This window comes from Lepus europaeus, chromosome 7, assembly GCF_033115175.1.
Source record: "Lepus europaeus isolate LE1 chromosome 7, mLepTim1.pri, whole genome shotgun sequence".
NCBI classification, from domain to species: Eukaryota; Metazoa; Chordata; class Mammalia; order Lagomorpha; family Leporidae; genus Lepus; species Lepus europaeus.
In genome coordinates this window covers 81156708-81175153 of record NC_084833.1, presented here as the reverse complement: position 1 = coordinate 81175153, position 18446 = coordinate 81156708, and the positions used below count along the sequence as shown (strand labels likewise).

At 40.9% G+C, this 18446-nt stretch overlaps 1 protein-coding gene across 2 annotated transcripts in view; it reads right to left on the bottom strand.

The window, feature by feature from the left end:
• Positions 1–18446, bottom strand: part of FAT3 (FAT atypical cadherin 3) — a 533836-nt gene that overhangs the window by 323164 nt on the left and 192226 nt on the right. The gene's annotated exons all lie outside the window — the stretch shown is intronic.

The following is an 18446-nucleotide window of genomic DNA, read 5'->3' as shown; positions in this document are numbered from 1 at the left end:
CGTAGGATCTCTGTCCTTAATGTGTTTTACTATGAAACTTAAAAACACTACTAGTCAAACAATACCCTATACCTTGTGCGGTTGTGTGAATGCAGCCTGTTGAAATCCTTGCTTAGTATATACTAAGTTGATCTTCAGTATATGAAGGTAATTGAAAATGAAACTCGATAAAGGGAGGGATGGGAGAGGGAGAGGGGAGGGCCATGGGAGTGAGGGAGGTTGGGGAGGGGGAGCCACAACAATACAAAAGTTGCTCTTTGTAAATTCACATTTATGAAATAAAAAATAAAAAATAAATAAAAAGAAAAAAAGAAAAGCTATGGAAAATGGAATTATAAGGTAAGTCTATTGGGGCCAGTGTTGTGGCATAGCAAGTAAAGCCACTACCTGTGATGCTGGCATCCCATATGGGTGCCAGTTTGAGACATGACTGATCCACTTCCTGTCCACTCCCTGCTGATGTGCCTGGGAAACCAGCAGAAGATGGTTCAAGTGCTTGGGCCCCTGCACTGATGTTGGAAGATGCTACCAGAAGAAGCTCCTGGCTTCTGTCTTTCACCTGGCCCAGCCCTGGCTGTTACAGCCATTTGGGGAGTGAACCAGCAGGAGGTAGACCTCTCTCTGTCTCACCACGTAACACTGACTTTCAAATAAATAAATAAAAAATCATAAGTTTATGTTGGTGAAAATTTTGGAAATTCAAGCACACAGGGGCTCTTCAAAAATTTCATGGAAAATGTGCACTATAAAAACTTCCACATGAATTTCAAAAATGCTTGCACCAAAATAAACTTATATTTCAATTCCATTTTCTATGAACGTTTTTATGTCCCTTCATGCACAGAGGTAGGCACAGGTATGTGAGGGGGCATGTGAAATACCTGTGTCAGTCTCCTTCCTTTTTCTCACAGGGCACAAAGAAAATAAAACCATCAAAAACTGTCTACCACAAAAAGAAAAAAAGTATATATATATATATGTATATGTATGTATAAAATATAAAAAATGTATATATACATATACATATGTACAAATATATATAAATCGACTAGGTACCTCCAGATACTCTGATACCCTGTGAATTTCTTTGCTGAGCCCTACGCAGCCTGACTGCAAGAATTTCACTGCAATTTTTTTCTAAAGTAACTTTCTTTTTTTAAGGAAATTAAAACTTTCAGCATAACGAATATACTGCCTCTTTCTTTTCTTTGTGGTTATCAGAAGCAAAATCTAAGTTAGAGAAGGAAGTTTTCTTTTTTTCTTTAAAGAAAGCTGTTCTTTTACCTTCTGCAGAAAAGACAGAATTGTTCTTTCTGCCTCCTCTATGTGACAAAGGCCCGATTGATTGGAAACTTTGCCTTGAAGTTGCTGCTGACTTTAACAAGTGCTGTTCACAGAATGTGCAAACTTAAAGTGCTTGGCCCAAATCTGTAGGTTTTAGCATTTGATCACAGACGCTAGAATTTGAATCAATTTGGCAATGGTAGAAAAGTGTTTCAAGACTGTACTGAAAACATACACATCTATTTGGGAATGATTACATCATCTATAGCACAGAAATATGAACTCTCCTCTTGGCGTAAAGATTTATAAATTTATACAGGGTATAATCCACCTGTTTGTAAAAATGAGGTCCCAAAGACCTCACTGCAAGAAGCTATTTAATGACATAGGCAAGGCCTTGTTAAGGTTGGGGACCAACAATTGAACCCCAACCAAATAACTAAATGTTCTCCAGGAATTAATTGAGTAGGGCCCCTAAGCACCAGCTCTGTGACAAAGCAGGCACCTGCCAAGAGACTGCTCCTGCTTAGGTTTCACCCTTTAAGAACCTGAATTCCTTTCTTAAGAAATGACTCCTAGATTTTCATATGAGTTATAGAATCCACTTCCAGGTCTAAACAATCACCTACCTTGGCAGAGGTTATACTTAGGATCACCACACCTGTTTAAACTCCCAATTTATTCTTTCATATATGACAGCTAATTATTAGACTAATAATTAGTATACTATACTTAGTATGTAAACCTCAAACCAAATATGACACATTTGAATATAACCTAAAGGGCAAGACCTCTGATGCTTTTAAGTATCTTTGTTTTATGAGAGCACCTCTGCCCCCATTACAGAGTTGCTGTAAGATCTAAAACAAGACATATATGTTCAACGCTGTGCACAGTGTCTGAAATGCAGGAACACTCTACGACTATCAGCTCTCAGTTCTAAAGACAAAGAATAGGGGTGTGCCAAAGGCCCAGCACATTCACTAGTAGCTCACGATGATCTGGCTCAACCTCAAAGCCACTAAAGCAAGAGGAAAAAAAAGAATATCTGTTTCATGATTTACAGGTTGTGTTAGAAAAGCCAAATCAACCAAATCAGCCGTGGAGGAGAAATAGCACTGCCTTATCACCATTATGGATTCTGGTAAGTAGCGTTTCCTATGATGGATATTATTATTCCCAGCTTCAACAATAGTGAAAGAAGTCCTGCAAAGTGAAACCCCAGATTCTGGAACACGTGGTGGAGGACACGGGGCTCTGTCTTATGAGCCAGCTACTAGGACAAGGTTTTGAGTTCACCGAGATTGAAGGGGACCATGTCATTGGTAGAGGTACCTCTATCGTCTCTGGCAGGGGCCAGGAACATGTTTCAAATCCTTTGTGTGGGAACAAGAGTTTGGAGTGAGATTTTATTTCCTCTTCTCACACTGCATTATCTCAGATATTTAACTGTGGACACCAGAGATCATGATGCTCCTAACAACTGTGGGACACTGCACTCTGCCAAGCAGCCTCACCCACTGCTACATCATTTTCAACCAGCAGAGACATAAATCAAATTTCTCTTCTTGCTTAAAGCCCTTGGGATGTTTTAAGGCATGTCAGCTTTGTGAAAATAAATGCTTGCTCTTTTATTAAACTTGCCTTGAGAGGCAAGTGTGTTGTGGCTGAATGGAGACCCTCTATTGGAGGTGATTTCAATTTTCTTTATTGGTTTTTTAAATTAACTGGTATATTAGTTTCCTAGGGCTGCCATAACAAATGGCCACAAACTGAATGGCTCAAAACAGCAAGCAGTTTTGCTCTTACTATTCTGAAGGCCAGAAACTCAAAATCAAGATGTCGGCAGGGTTGGTTGGCAATGAGAGTCTGTGAGGGAATCCGTCCCAGGCTCTCTCTCTTCCAGTTTCTGGCAGCTGCTGAGAACCGTTGGCTACAGCTGTGTGATTCCAGTCCCCTGCCATCACCTTCACATGGCTTGCTGCTCTGTCTCTCTCAACCTTCTCTTTCTCTGCTTCTTAGGATACTCATCATTGGTTTAGTGCTCCCCTTAAATTCTAGTATGATCCAATCTGAAGATCCTTACCCTAATTAAATACGGTTTGCACAGAACTTGTTCCAAACAAGGTCCCATTCTCTGGTACCAGGGCTTAGGACTTGGACTTATCTTTTAGGTACTACAATTCACCAGTCACTCCCACAGGGCCTCCCATGTTTGTTCACGTAAGCATTTATGACCCAAGACAGTAATGTAGATCATGATTCCCCACTAGTTTGTTGGCTTCTGAGAGACAGGAATGTCCTTTTTCATCTTTCTGTCTTTGGTACCTGTCTAGGTCCTGGAACATCCTAATTTGCTAAATTAACACAGTTGAAGAGATAAGGAAAGTAGAGGGGAAATTAAAGGAAATGAAATGTAGGCAAGAAGATAAAACAGCCCCAGTTTTGTACAATTCACCGTTGTTGCCTAATCAAGCCACAGCATTTCTCAGTTTCAACATGGATATAATTTTCACAATGTAACTTCTCTTTTATCACTTGGATTTATGCACCATCTTTACATGGTATCAGTTTCTTTAATTTGGTTAGCAAGATATTGCATGCTTGTCAATTAATCCATGAGGAAATCAAATGCTTAAATTTTAAATAGGAAAAATTCAATGTATATTATGGAAGATGAATGGTTTTGTTGTCATGGTAACTGAACAGGCTGTACAAGGAACACTTACTCATTTAGTAATTAGCTATTTCAGTTATTAGTTAACTAGTTGACAGTACCTCACAGTACATAGTCATTTTAATTCCTTCATTCCTGAGAGATTTTAATTTTTACATCTTTTTTGACATGTTCATGGTTCTAAGGATGCATTGCCACATGCTGTCTTTCATTTCACTAGATCACAAAGGCTGCAGGATTGATGGATTTAAAAAAAATCCATAGTCAGATAGTAATAACCTGCTCTTAGTAACACAGGAGCACCTTTCTTTAAAATATCCCTTGACATTTAGTGTGTGGGTGAGAAAAATACTGAACGATCCCTAGCGCTTATTTCATTTTATTTTTGTCGTCAGATGCTCAGGGTTATTTTATCCTGCCTGGCTTCAGGCTGAATCTCATTTCAGAATCCATCAGCTTTTGAACATAAAAATTACTGGTGAAGCTTGTTGACAGAATGATATTGTTACTTAAGCAAACAGTATCCTTAAATTGTAAACCCCCAATAAGATCACTCAGTATAAGATATACTTAAATGTCTCTTAGGGGCACAATATCTCACCACAACATACCCTAGGTGGTGAGGGGAGAAGCTGTTGTCTCCTACACACTCACAGAAACCACTAGCTCCGGGCATTCAGGGGCACACAGCTCACGTGTCTGAATGCAGAAAAGAGTATCTTGTCAGCACCTGTTAGGGCTACAAGAGACAAATGCCGATTCCAGGATGAGGTACCATGTTCCCCTTCTAGCCTCAAGTATGTGACAGGCAAATGCTGAAGTCCTCAGATGTTCCTTGGCTTACAAAAGGCTACATCTCTGAATACCCTTTCATAGTTACCCAAAAACAAATCTGGGAGAAAACAGGGAAAAGGGTGGTGGGAAAGGAAATGCAGAATGAAGCTGAGTAGGGAAGTAGCAGCACAGGAAAAGTGAGATTTACATAGAGAAAGAAAACTGACAGCCAGAAAAGACAAGCAGAGAGAACTTAGCTGTACAGAATAAAAAAAAGTGAGAGCAGCTATACTAGTCTTCCCAGGCTTATACAAAAGACAAATAAGTGAGTTTACAACGGAATCACATATTCACATTTTAGGCCGAGGGTGATATTTTACAAAATGTTATCTTGGCCAGTGCCGCGGCTCACTAGGCTAATCCTCCGCCTTGTGGCGCCGGCACACCGGGTTCTAGTCCCGGTTGGGGCACCGATCCTGTCCCGGTTGCCCCTCTTCCAGGCCAGCTCTCTGCTGTGGCCAGGGAGTGCAGTGGAGGATGGCCCAAGTGCTTGGGCCCTGCATCCCATGGGAGACCAGGAGAAGCACCTGGCTCCTGCCATCGGATCAGCGCGGTGTGCCGGCCGCAGTGCGCCAACTGCGGCAGCCATTGGAGGGTGAACCAATGGCAAAAAGGAAGACCTTTCTCTCTGTCTCTCTCTCTCACTGTCCACTCTGCCTGTCAAAAAAAAAATTAAAAAAAAAAAATGTTATCTTAATTCATAGCAAAATCTACAAACAGAAGTGAGGTGCTACCAAAAGGTGGTGAGAGCACTTGTATAAAACAGTGACATTCCAGTTAGGGCAAACAGGGTGCAAAGATATCCCCCACAGCAAGGAGGAGCCTGCTGGTGGGTAGGTGTTGGAAATGCTACCCCATAATCGATTCTCTGAGCCCAGGAGGCAACCAAGGCCCATCCTTCCCTCTCCTGGTTGGCTTCCCATGCCCCCCCCCCAACAGCACAGGTTAGGGATGGAAATCTCCACCTTAAGGGGCAAGGGATACTTGAGGAGCCAGCCCACAACTACACATAGTACTCTTTTCCTGCCCTGCGTCTTTACCTCTTCTCTCCTCTTTCATTCTTTACTACTAGACCCTCGTGATGGAATCCAAAAGGATCCTGATGCTCTAGCTTGAGAGTTCTAAAAAGGCGTGTGTGTGTGTGTGTGTGCGCGCACATGCTAATCTTTGCATTCAGCATAGTCTCTAGAACTGGTAACTGTAAGGTGGTAATCAATAATCTTTACTGAACATTCTCCAGGTATTTCATCCTCAGAGCAACTCCATGGGCAGAGATACTTTTACAAGTATACTTTTACAAGACATATGAAGACTGAAGGAAGGAAGGAATGAACAGGCTTCCAGGCTCTGACACTGAAATCATACCTTGCTCCACTAAAGACAGAACAAGGAATGCCTGGTTCTGTATGGTTAAAACTGTACAGATAACAACTGTGCTTCTTCTAATCAGAGGCATTAAAAATGTCATGGAGATCTTACTCGTAGCAAACATGCCTTTGAAGGCTGAATGAAAATTAGGCCATGTATTTATTTATTTATTTATTAAATTATCTTCAGGTAAGTGACTAGACAGGGATGGAAGGCATTGAATCTGGATGATAGGTACATGGGGTTAAACATACTCTTTTTCTTTTTGCATACATTTGTGAATTTTCATAGTCAAAATTTTATCAAAATTTCTCAAGGTAACAACTCTAACGGTCACCCAACATGATGCTTAGATCCTCTCCCACAGGCCACATTTCCCGAGTACTTAATGGGTGCTGAAGCTGCTCTCTGTGTCAGCACAGGGGATGACCAAGGACTGGGCCTGTCTTCTTCCCTCCCACCATCTGGAGGGGAGACACAAAATGTGCACCTACCATAACCACAGGGCTGGTGCTAGAAAGCACCATCAGCAAATGGAAGGCTAAAGAGTAAATGCAGTTTCAATCACTCATAGTCTTGCACATTTGCCAACCACTGCACATAATCACTTTGTCCATCGCTCAACAAATCTTGCTCAATTTTACTACGCGGTGCCAAAGCAACTGGACATAAACACTGACCATAGTTCTCACTGCCAGCCAAAACTGGATTCCAGAGACCTTGCCGTCAGACAGAGACATTTAAAAGAACACATACAGTCAGACAAAAGAGAGCAATAACGTATCACAGGCTGACAACGGAGCCTGCGGTGAGATAAAGCACTCAAAGTTGTAGCTCTGAAGCATGAGCTGCTGGAAATCACTTTCCTCCCCAATTACTGTGCTGAGCCACTGAGATGGTAAGGGCTTGCAATTCCCATTGCATACACCAGGCTCTCAGTGAAGGCAGCCAATATTGTAGCTTTATTAAATATGCAGAATGATAAAATTAAAGGGGAAGACTTTAATTGAGAGCAAATGTACCTACTAAATTTCTCATGAATTCAGTGGGATATGTAGAAAACAGATTCTCTTGGGGAAAACAACAGTAAAAACAACAAAAGCTAAAATTCAGGAGCAGCAGTGTTTCTAAATGTCTCACCATTACAACAGGAAATCAACCAAACAGCAATTTCTCTTGGGAGGGAGAAACCTGGCAACAGTATTTGTGATGTACTGTTTCCATCTTCATTCTTTTTTTTTTGGGTGGGGGGGAGGCTTGAAATTTCCTCCTCGTGGGTCCAATGTTGTGGCACAGCCAGCTAAGCTGCCACCTGTGATGATGGCATCCCATAAAAGCCCCGTGTTGAGTCCCAGATGCTTCACTTTTGATCCAGCTCCCTGCTAATGTGGCTGCACAAGCAATGCAAGATGACCCAAGTACTTGAGCCCCTGCCACACACATGGGAGACCTGGATGGAGTTCTAGACTTCCAGCTTTAGCCTGGCCCAGGCCCAGACCCAGGCACTGCAGCAGTTTGGGGGAGGGGAGCAAACCAGGGGATAAAAGATCTCTCTCACTGTGTGTGTCTTTCCTTCTCTCCATAATTCTGCCTTTCAAATAAATAAATCTTAAAAAAAAAAAGAAGTTGTCTCCTCCTGTCTACATTATCGAGCTTATTCAAAGCATGGTAAGTCAGTTCTACATTAACTGAAGGTTGCAGGTACTTGGGTGTAATTGCATAGAGTACATTTTAATCACAATAGCCAGCATGTACTGGATGCTGTAAGTGCTGTGCATGCTTTATAATGTCATGAAACAGGTATGCCTATCTTCATTTTATAGAAAAGGAAACCAAGGCATGATTTTAATTAATGTAAGGTCACAGGGCAGTGGACAAGGATTCCTTCCAGGTTGAGTGACACCCACTCTTGGCTGGGAGGCTATGCTGCAGGCCTTAGAGCTTTTACTGACAAATGGAGGGCTTGGGAATCTACACAATGGAGGTCAGACACGTGATAACTTATGATATGCCTAGTGGGAGAGAAGATCTTTCAATGCCCAAATATTAAACTGCACTAGAATGGCCCCCAATGCAAAACTGCTCTAGTTTTCCTGAGGATGGGGTGTTGTCACTAGTCTACAGTCCAGTGAGGGATAGAGAGAAGTAAAGGTAATTAAAATACAGTGAGCTGACGGTTGACAGGCATCCATAGGAAGATGTCACTGGGGTCAGAACACAGCGTGAGTACCTGTCCGGAAACGTCTGGGAAGACTTCACAGAGGGCATGACCCTTCAGCAGAGTTTTGAAGGACAGGTTGGGAACTGTCAGGTGAAAGTGTGAGGATGACACTCCCGGACATGTACAAACATCAAGAAGATGTTAACAAGACTACAGAAGCCGCCAGGACAGGAGAGTGAAGGCCGTGTGTGGCAGGCCAAGCAGTGTGGACATCACCCCAGCAGAATGGAGGGACACGAGGTTTGAAAGGCTATATTATAATCAGGCTAATCACAATGTTCATTTGTTACAGTTTTGTACATTTGTTTCTAACAAAGACTTACTTTCCATCTCTTCTTTTGCTAGCATCAATATCTGTGAAGCACTTTCATACACAAATGATTTCTTTGCTCATTATAAAACATATGCACACATGAAAAAACATGCTTAATAGTCCACTTTCTCAGTATCTGATGAAGCCTTCCAGAAAGTGAATCCACATCTAGTGGGTCACCACTTAACTCTTGGGTAAAAGAACCATGTCAATGTCAATCTGTTTATCAGACATTAGCAAAATTTATTCTTCTGATTTTTTTTCCACAGAGAGCCTAAAATAAATATATTTAGAAACTGCAAAGTATATTCTGATCTGCTATAAACAGGCTGACCTGCAAAAGGGCTGAGATCATAGAGATTGATTCCTTGCTGTATTCTTCTAGAATAATGCCAGACAATCTAGCAGACAAAGTCAATAGATATTTGCAAACTGACTGAGTGGGGTGGATATTTAAGTGGGGTTTCAAACTAGGAAGGGTGGAGGGAAATTCAGTCTCAAGAATTTCTTCATTAAAACAAGTTTTTTTTTTTTTTATACTGCCAATTATTGTTTATATTTCTTGGCTAAAATTTAACCTTGAGACTTTTTTCTATTAACAAATATCAATAACCATAATATATTTGGATAATCTTTAAGTTGTTGAAGTTGATTGGTCACAAAATGCTCAAGTGTGCTTGTTCATGAGGAGTACATGACCAAATGGCTAGGAGACTATTTGGAGAGCAAGCTGCTATAATCACTCACAGGCCTTCCCTCTTACTCACATATTGTGGTGGCTTCTACATAGTTCATATTATATACAGAGAATTATCTTAATATTTAGTTAATTAAGTAGCTATCCAGGAATCAGTCAGAAAATGTTGTTGATCAATTACTCTGCAGATAACACTGGACTTGGGAAAGAAACTGGGGAGGGGAAGATAGCACAGAAACAAGAGGCAGACACCCCATTCTCCAGCTCTTGGCAAATCTACTCAAATTAATTCATAAAAAATGTTTTCAACTCATATTCACTGTAACACTGGGTAACAATGAATTTGAAGCATCAAGTTTCCTGGGCTAAGGGATGCCCTGAAATTCGGCAAAATATTATTTCTGGGTATGGTTATGAGGTTGTTTATGGAAGAGCTAAGCATTTGAACCATTAGATTAGTAATGAGGATCCACCCTCACAAGTGTGCATCATCTAATCCACTTAGGGCCTGAATAGAACAAAAACGTGGAGGAGGAGCAAAGCATCTCTCTTCTTCATTTTCCTGCCCTCGTATTTCAGAATCCATTAGGACTTCATTTGGTCATGTACTCCTCATGAAGAAGCACACTTGAGCATTTTGTGATTGGTGGAAAAATAGATTTATATCAATCAACTTCAACAACTTAAAGATTATCCAAATATATTATGGTTATTGATATTTGTTAATAGAAAAAAGTCTCAAGGTTAAATTTTAGCCAAGAAATATAAACAATAATTGGCAGCATAAAAAAATAACTTGTTTTAATGAAGTCCTAATGTACTCCAGGACTTACACAGGTAAGTACTATGCCCTGACCCTCCACCTTTAAGGTCTTCAGACTTGAGCTGAGTTGCATGCTTAGTTTTCCTAGGTTGCTCTTGGCCAATTCATGGGAAATTCTGACCCCCAGAATTGCATGAGATAATTCTCATAACAAATCTCCTCATATATACGTTTATATAGTATTGATTCCGCTTCTCTGGATAATTGTGTTTTGAGTACAGCAGGATCTGTACTCAAAGTCTCCCCTAAACTCATGCAAGATATTTACGTTCTGCTGTCTAAATGTTAAGGGCTGATGGATTAAGGATGGAGACTTCATCTACTTATGGTGTCTGAGTGATGGGTCTGCTGGGAGGCCATGAGGAGGGGTTGTACTCAGTGGGTGGTTCTCATTAGAGGATTGATTATTTGAGTTCAAGTTCAAGTGCTGTCTCTCCCATCTCACCATGTGAAAACTCCTCTGTACTCACCATGACCAGTCTACACCAGACACAGTCATGAGACACTGGTTTATGGTACCACTCAATTCTAAATTGTAACCTCTAAACTATAGGCTTAAATCAACCTTTTCTTTCTCAAGGAGCTTCTCTTGGGTATTTTTGTTAAAATCATGGAAGGTTGACTAATATACCTGATTAATACAAACTGGGAGATAATATATTTATTTTACAGATATTAAGACTGAGGCTCAGCAAGGTTAAATAAATTACATTAAAGTAACTGGGAGAACACTGATTAAAAAACAATTTATTTTGGTCTTCTCCACACAAAGTTTTATTCTGGAAAATACATGACATGCAAAAGGGAGGAAGGGAGGAGGAGGAGGAAGGGAGAAAGAGAAAGAGAACAGGACAGTTTCCATAAGGAATTTCCTGTTCTGTATGGTATAAGTAACTACCTCATATATGGGTAGCTGTATATATACATCACATATGAATGTAAATATTCAAGTTCTGGTTCCTATACATATGTGAAAGTTGGCTACAGAAGGGCTGGCTAATGGAACAGTTACAGTAAGCAGACTCAGGACAGAGTTTAGTGGCTTCCACTGTGAGGAGAAAGCATCCAGAAAACATGGCAGGGGCAGAATATAATACCTGCCCCAGGCTACCAGGCTACCTACATACAACATTTAGTGTCAGTACAGGCGTTACTATGATGAAAATCACCGAACACTCCTTCAAGAGTAAGAGGCACTTTGGTTTATTGTTTGAATTTAAGAAATGGATGATGCCTGTTTGAAACAAATCAGTATCCCCTCTGCAGAGAGAGAGAGAGAGAGAGAGAGAGAGAGAGAGAGAGAGATTCAAAAGAACTATGAGAAACAAGATTTTTATGGGGATGGATAAAGTCTTGTATGTAGAGAAGTAAATTTTCGCATTCTAAGGAACTTTTACTATCATAGGCTTTGCTGGGAATTTTATGGGTATTAAGCAAATAAATAATTGATTTTCTTTGTATAAATATCACATTTTCCTTTGAGGAGCTTTTTGAACATTACTAATACATAAGGTAGATAAAGGCACCATAATGGAATTGTTTTTGGGTAAACAAACACACAAGAAGTAGAAACATCAGAGACACCGTCAAAACTAAAGTAGAATAGCTCTAAAAGGGTCAGCCATGCTGTATACACCAGGTTCTGGAGTGATGAAAACACTGGTGAAGTGTGGAGAATTTTCCTTGCAAGTTCCTCACACAGGCTATTAAGTAACTGAAAGAGAAATTTTCTTTACCACAGATAAGTGCTGCCTAACCAACTTTAACTCACATTTTAAATATTCTGTCAAAGAAGCTGATAATATAAGCAGGAGCAGATTGATAATAACTCTTCCTTTTCTGAACACTTAAAATAGGAAGTTTTTGGAGTAAATATCCCAGTATTTCTGAAAGAATACTATTTAAAACCACTCTCTGAGCACAATGTAACAATAGAAAACAAACATCAGAACAGATAAAACACAGGAGATTAAGTACATGACTCAAATATGACCAATGAATAACCACAAAGGCACAATATACAGAGGTCCCCCAGTACCTGTCATAAACCCAAATGATGTTTGACATGGAGAATGAGGTCTTAAGAAAGCCCCAGCCTAAAACTGGATGACAGAAGTTCTAATGATCATGCACAGAATGAAGAGTTTTTTCAAAAAATTCCAGAAGCCTAGAACTGGAGCATGTGACCATAAAAAAACAATTATTTTTGGACAATGTAAAGTAATTTAGGAAAAATAGCTGTAAATTTTTGTGACTTTTTGTTGCTTCAGACACCGAAGCAACAAAAAACAAAGGAAAACAATAAATTGGACTTTATAAAAATTAAAATTAAAAACTATTATACAGAAAACTGTTAAGTGAAACACAACTCAAATATTTGCATATCATAACTCTGATAATATACTTGTATGTAGAATATATAAAGATCTCTTACAACTCAATAACAAAAATAAAATAACCAAATTTAAAAATGGGCAAACAATTTAGATATTTAACCCCTAGACTGTAATGTAGTTTTAATTAAAAATATTTTGTCTCAAAAACTAAGGACGATGGGAGGAGAGGGAAGCGGAGAGGAGGGGGGAAAGGAAAGATGAAAGCATGAAGGCAGGAAATATCATTATATTCTTAGAATTATATCTATGAACTACACTGACTCTGTTCTCCTTGTATTAATATCACATTAAGTACCATCAGAAAGTAAATAAATTCAAATTTAAAAAAAAAAGCAAGATGAAATACTAACAGCCCAAGCAGCACATGAGAAGAGAGTTAACATCATTGGCCAATAAGCAAGTGTAAATCAAAATCACAGATTTCCTGGGTTCAGTGGCCCACACTGTCTCTGCCAACCACAAACATGCAGAACACCAACTGCTGCTGTAGGAGGAGCAGGGGCTTACAGTCAGCCACAATCCCAACCTACAGGTCCAGGCCCAAGGCCAGTGAGTTTCCAGAAATACTTCTGGGATAATGAATTAGGTCACAGGGCTAGGAAAATTACTCTCAAAATGTACAAGTGGATTTTAAACATTCGGTCACCATAACTCTCAATTTACCTGCTTCTGAAGCAGAGAATAACAGAAGAGATTGTTTTGGTTGTTGTAAAGATTAAATAAGATGTATGGAAAGAACTGAGAACAATGCCTAGCATGTAATTGTAATTGTGATCAGAAGGATTTCTTCAAACCACTGGCAGAGCCCAGAAAACTGTTCTGGCTCAGTGTTACTATGTGCCAACGGTCATCCGCAGATATTAATTCCCTCCCAAATCCTCCTTGACCCCCACTAAACGGGGCTTGGTGGGGCATGCAGGTGTCAAGACTGGACACCTGGAAGTTTTCCAAGTGTTAGCATTGCTGCCGAGGAGAGCAGCTTTCCAGCCAGGTGCAGAGCAGCTATTTGGAAAGGCTCTGGAAAAATATTTCTTTGGATAATCAAAAATATAAAAACACCACACAAACAATTTTGCCTCTATATTATTAATTACCTTTCGGGACAGAAGTAAAACAAAACAAATTACCCCTGCTGAGTAGTGTGATAACCAGAGACGGCACCAGATGAGCTAAGCCTGCTGCATGCCAGAGACAAATAGGGTTTGCTCAGTGCCAGAGATAAATTGGACAGGCTCATCTCCTACTAGAAATAACCCTCAAAATACAAAAGCAGGCTTGAAGGACTCAGAAGATTAAACACACATGCACACACACACCACTTGCACATGAGTGTATTACACATTGCACTCACGCTGGCTTCTGAGAGACTATTTGAAAGGTAATTTAATGCTGGCTAGGCAAGAGCTTATCTTCAGGAAAGAAAAATTCCCTTTTACCTAAACAAACATTTTCTGGAGTTATTAAAATAAATTCCTATTAGTGGTTTGTAATTATGATTCCTGGAATAAGCACCCTGATAACCAAGTGCCTCCGAGAGGAGAGAAAACATCCTCCCATCTCCTGGGGACTGGTCTCATTCAGACCTGGCAAGCTCAGGCCCTTCCTGGAGAAGGAGACACTTTACTGGGTGATTTACAATTCTAAGCATTTCTCTCAAGCCTAGGTCCAGCAGAAAGTGCCCGACTATGATAGCATGAGACATCTACCCAGGCCAAATAATAGAAGCCACTCTAAACTAAGACCTATAAAATACATGGAAAGAGCTTTCAGGCCTATGAAACTTTCACATTTTGTCAAAGACAGTCATGGTGAATCTATACCCCAGGAATAGATGATGAGCTCTTTTATTTTCCTTATTAAATTTACAATATTTCTAGGCCAAGATTTCAGGACATTGTAAAGCACTGTTGGATTCTATTTTCCTCCCAAACCAGAACAGCCCTACTAAATGTAAGTTGCATCACACTCTCTACTGCTCAGGAAATTAGAGAGGCACCCTACAGCCACTGGGGCAGAGAGCTGCAGGCTATCTCCATGCTGTGGCTGGGTCTTGTAAGACCTAGGCATCTGACACCACAGTTTATCAAGAACAGACTAATCTCATCTCAGCAGGGCCAAGGCTAAGGAGCTCAGGGGGCTAGGATTAAAGAGGAAAGAAACTGGCTGACTTGTGGCTTGACAGTTGGTCACAGTAGTAAAGATACAAAAATATAAAATGTTTGGCACATTTGGGTCACCACTTGGGATACCACATCCCGTAACAAGGCGTCTGGTTCTAACCCAAGCTACATTGCTTGTGACCCAACTTCCTACTGATGTGCACCCTAGGAGGCAGCAGAAGAAGACACATGTACTTGTGTCCCTGCTACCCATCAGGGTGACCTGGATGGAGTTCCGGGTTCCTGGTTTCAGCGTGGCCCAGCCCTCACTGTGGCAAGTATTTAACTAGTGAATGGGCCGGCACCGTGACTCAATAGGCTAATCCTCCGCCTTGTGGTGCCGGCACACCAGGTTCTAGTCCCAGTCGGGGCACCAGATTCTGTCCCGGTTGCCCTCTTCCAGGCCAGCTCTCTGCTGTGGCCAGGGAGTGCAGTGGAGGATGGCCCAAGTACTTGGGCCCTGCACCCCATGGGAGATCAGGGTAAGCACCTGGCTCCTGCCATCGGATCAGCACGGTGCGCCGGCCACAGCGCGCCAACTGCGGCAGCCATTGGAAGGTGAACCAACAGCAAAAAGGAAGACCTTTCTCTCTGTCTCTCTCTCTCACTGTCCACTCTGCCTGTCAAAAAAAAAAAAAAAAAAGAAGAAGAAGTGAATGAGTGGATAGAAAATGCATTCTTTCTCATTCATTCCTCAGTTCATATTCATTCTCTCTCTTTTCCCTCTATTTCAAATACAATGTAAATAACTAAAATTAAAAGAAAATAAAGTACATACCCAAGAAGACCTTTATTCCATTTGAGGTAAGTGTTCTGGAAAGTTCCCTGAATAGATTTAACCAACCTCCTTTGAGCCTGTGCTGTCCATCATTGTCCTGGGCACAGGAGGAGGCACTGATGGAGGAGACAGTAGAGATCTCTCCTGCTTCTTCCCATAATAAGATGGCAGTGAACTACTGTGATGGTAGAAGCCACTTAATGAGAAGACCAGAGAGCTCAGGTAAGATGGAGTCAACATCCTCAATGACACCTGAGCAAAATTCTTCCACAGAACTGGAAGGTGAAGGAGTACAGGTACAGGTAAGCAGGAATGTTTGAAACAGAAACTGGAGGCGTGAGATGGGTCATAAGGGAAAACGAAAAACTGATTTGCCAAGCAGCAGGTAGAGACTAGTTAGAAAGGTAAAATGAAAAATAAATCAACTGATATGAGTTAAACAAATATTAATTGAATATCTACTGTAGGTCAAGTTTGGATCATAGGCACAGCCACATTGGCAGTGTCAGGAATTCAGATTAGAGCTAATTTTAGAGAAGGAAATGGGAAGTTACATCTTGGGATATAATAACTGCTACGTTTGGGCCAATCATGGGGTATTTGTAAAGGACTAATCTGTAATTGAGTTCTTTAGCAATGATGTCATCTTTTCTCTAATGGGGCTTCACAGGCTATAAACAGCAGTTAAAACCAAGGATTGCACTGACCCAAAGTTATAGCTTGACACTTTAGGTGGGGAAACTCAGTATATTGTTCTTTGTTATATTCCAGCACCTTGGATAGTACCATGCTGAGAGTTGGGTTTTACTAGAAGTTTTTGGAATTAGAGGATGAATACATTATTGAACGAATAAATCACCATGGCTTTTCAATGGGTAGAAAGATGAACAGGGAAAGAAGGCCAAAGGGTTGTGAGAATTCAGTTTCAGAGGCAGAATCTGATGAAAACATGAAAGCTTTGGCATAGAAATGAGCTGAAAAGTAGAGAAGATGGCTTGGATTAAAATGATGGGTTTATGGTAATCCTCTATGGAGGCCTTGTAGGCTCTGGAGATCAGTGTGAGGGCAAGGACAGAAAAGATGATGATAGGCTAGGTGCAGAGCATACGCTTTGCAGGGAAACATCTGAGAGGCACTGACAACAGAATACTGTATATGCTACCTTGAATCCATTTACTCCATGTTATTCATAATAGAACATTCTCTAAATGAGATGATTCCCTGAAAAGAGTATGCCTCTGCAGTCCTGAACTGGCTATGGGTAGTCTCATCAAACAACAGTGATTGTAGCTAACATTTGTCAGGCACTCATTGTTTTCCACTGTGCATGAATGAGCCACATCATTCTCACTATAACCTAGCCCAAACAGTACTATCACTAGCCTCATTTAAAAAATGAGAATACTGGGGCCAGCACTGTGGTGCAGTGGGTAAAGCTACCACCTGCAGTGCCGACATCCCATATGGGCACTGGTTCAAGTCCTAGCTGCTCCACTTCTGATTCAGCTCTCTGCTATGGCCTGGGAAAGCTGTAGAAGATGGCCCAATTCCTTGGGCCCCTGCACCCGTGTTGGAGACCTGGAAGAAGCTCCTGGCTCCTGGCTCCAGATCAGCCCAGCTCTGGCAGTTGTATTCATCTGGTGAGTGAACCAGTAGATGGAAGATCAATCGATTGATCTCTCTCTCTCTCTCTCTGCTTCTCTGTAACTCTGCCTTTCAAATAAATAAATAAATCTTTTTGCAAAAATGAGAATACTGAGGCTTTCTGAGTTTATGCTTAATTTGCCTGGTGACAAGCCAGTAGTAGAAAAACCAGGAGGAAACACCAAGTATACTCTCATAACCAACAGCCTAAAGACAGTGGTGACAAGACGCAAGGTTAGAGTGTAAGTGTTGTAGTGCATGTTTGTGTATTTTTTATTAAACACATAAAGCACAAACATCTTAGAAATCATCTCTGAATACTACTGCTTCTGCCAGTGACTGAGCTGAGCCATTCTCTGGCCCAGGCTTGAGAAGGAAGTGTGGCTGCCAGGATTAGTCAGCACAGGCCACTGCTTTCCTTTTTATGCTCAGACACAAGGCACAAAGGGGCAGCGATAAGAGAACAGCCTCTCTGCTCAGCTCAGCTCTGGGAGTTTGCTGAAAAGGAACTGACCAGAAGGTGGCCTAGACATGCTTGAATGAACAAACCAATACAAGCCTTAAAGAAAACCCAGATCTGGCCCAGGAGTTAAAGGTACACAAAATGTTATCCCAGAGGGCACTTGGCTTGGTATAAAAGGAAAACATCATCAAACAACCACAGTTTCCCATTTCTATTTAAAACTAATTTTATGGCATGCAGTTCAAGTCATTTTCAATGTAAAGTTGTAGAAGATTATTTCTAACCATAACCAAGGGAAGCATATTTTCGCATTTTGCACTCAGCTACTTAAAACTGTTAATGCAACAGTACACTGTCCTGGTGGCAACACAAATCTCAGAACCTTCTCATCAAGTCATCCCGTTTGCCAGGAAGAGAACATGCATCTGGGTTTGTAGGATCTCTGCAAATTTTCAACCTGAACCGTCATCTAGTTCTAGATACCATGGGAAAAATGTTGAGCTTGTGTATGTGTGTGCCCTCAAAGCTTTTGTCATGACTGTAGGATTTAAAACTATCTCTGTGTGATAGAACAAACTGTCGTTCTAAAATACTAGTGAATTAGCATGGTCAGACAAAACAAATACAAAGGTGCTACCAGCTATGTAATCCCAGAGGAAATTAGGGGCTTCCGTGAAATGGACAGGGCAGAATTACAAACTGTGGAGAAGTTGTTTCACATTTTCCCCCAAAGACAAGCAGTGCACATGGCTAGCAATGAGACTGGCAAAGACAGACATGACATATGTG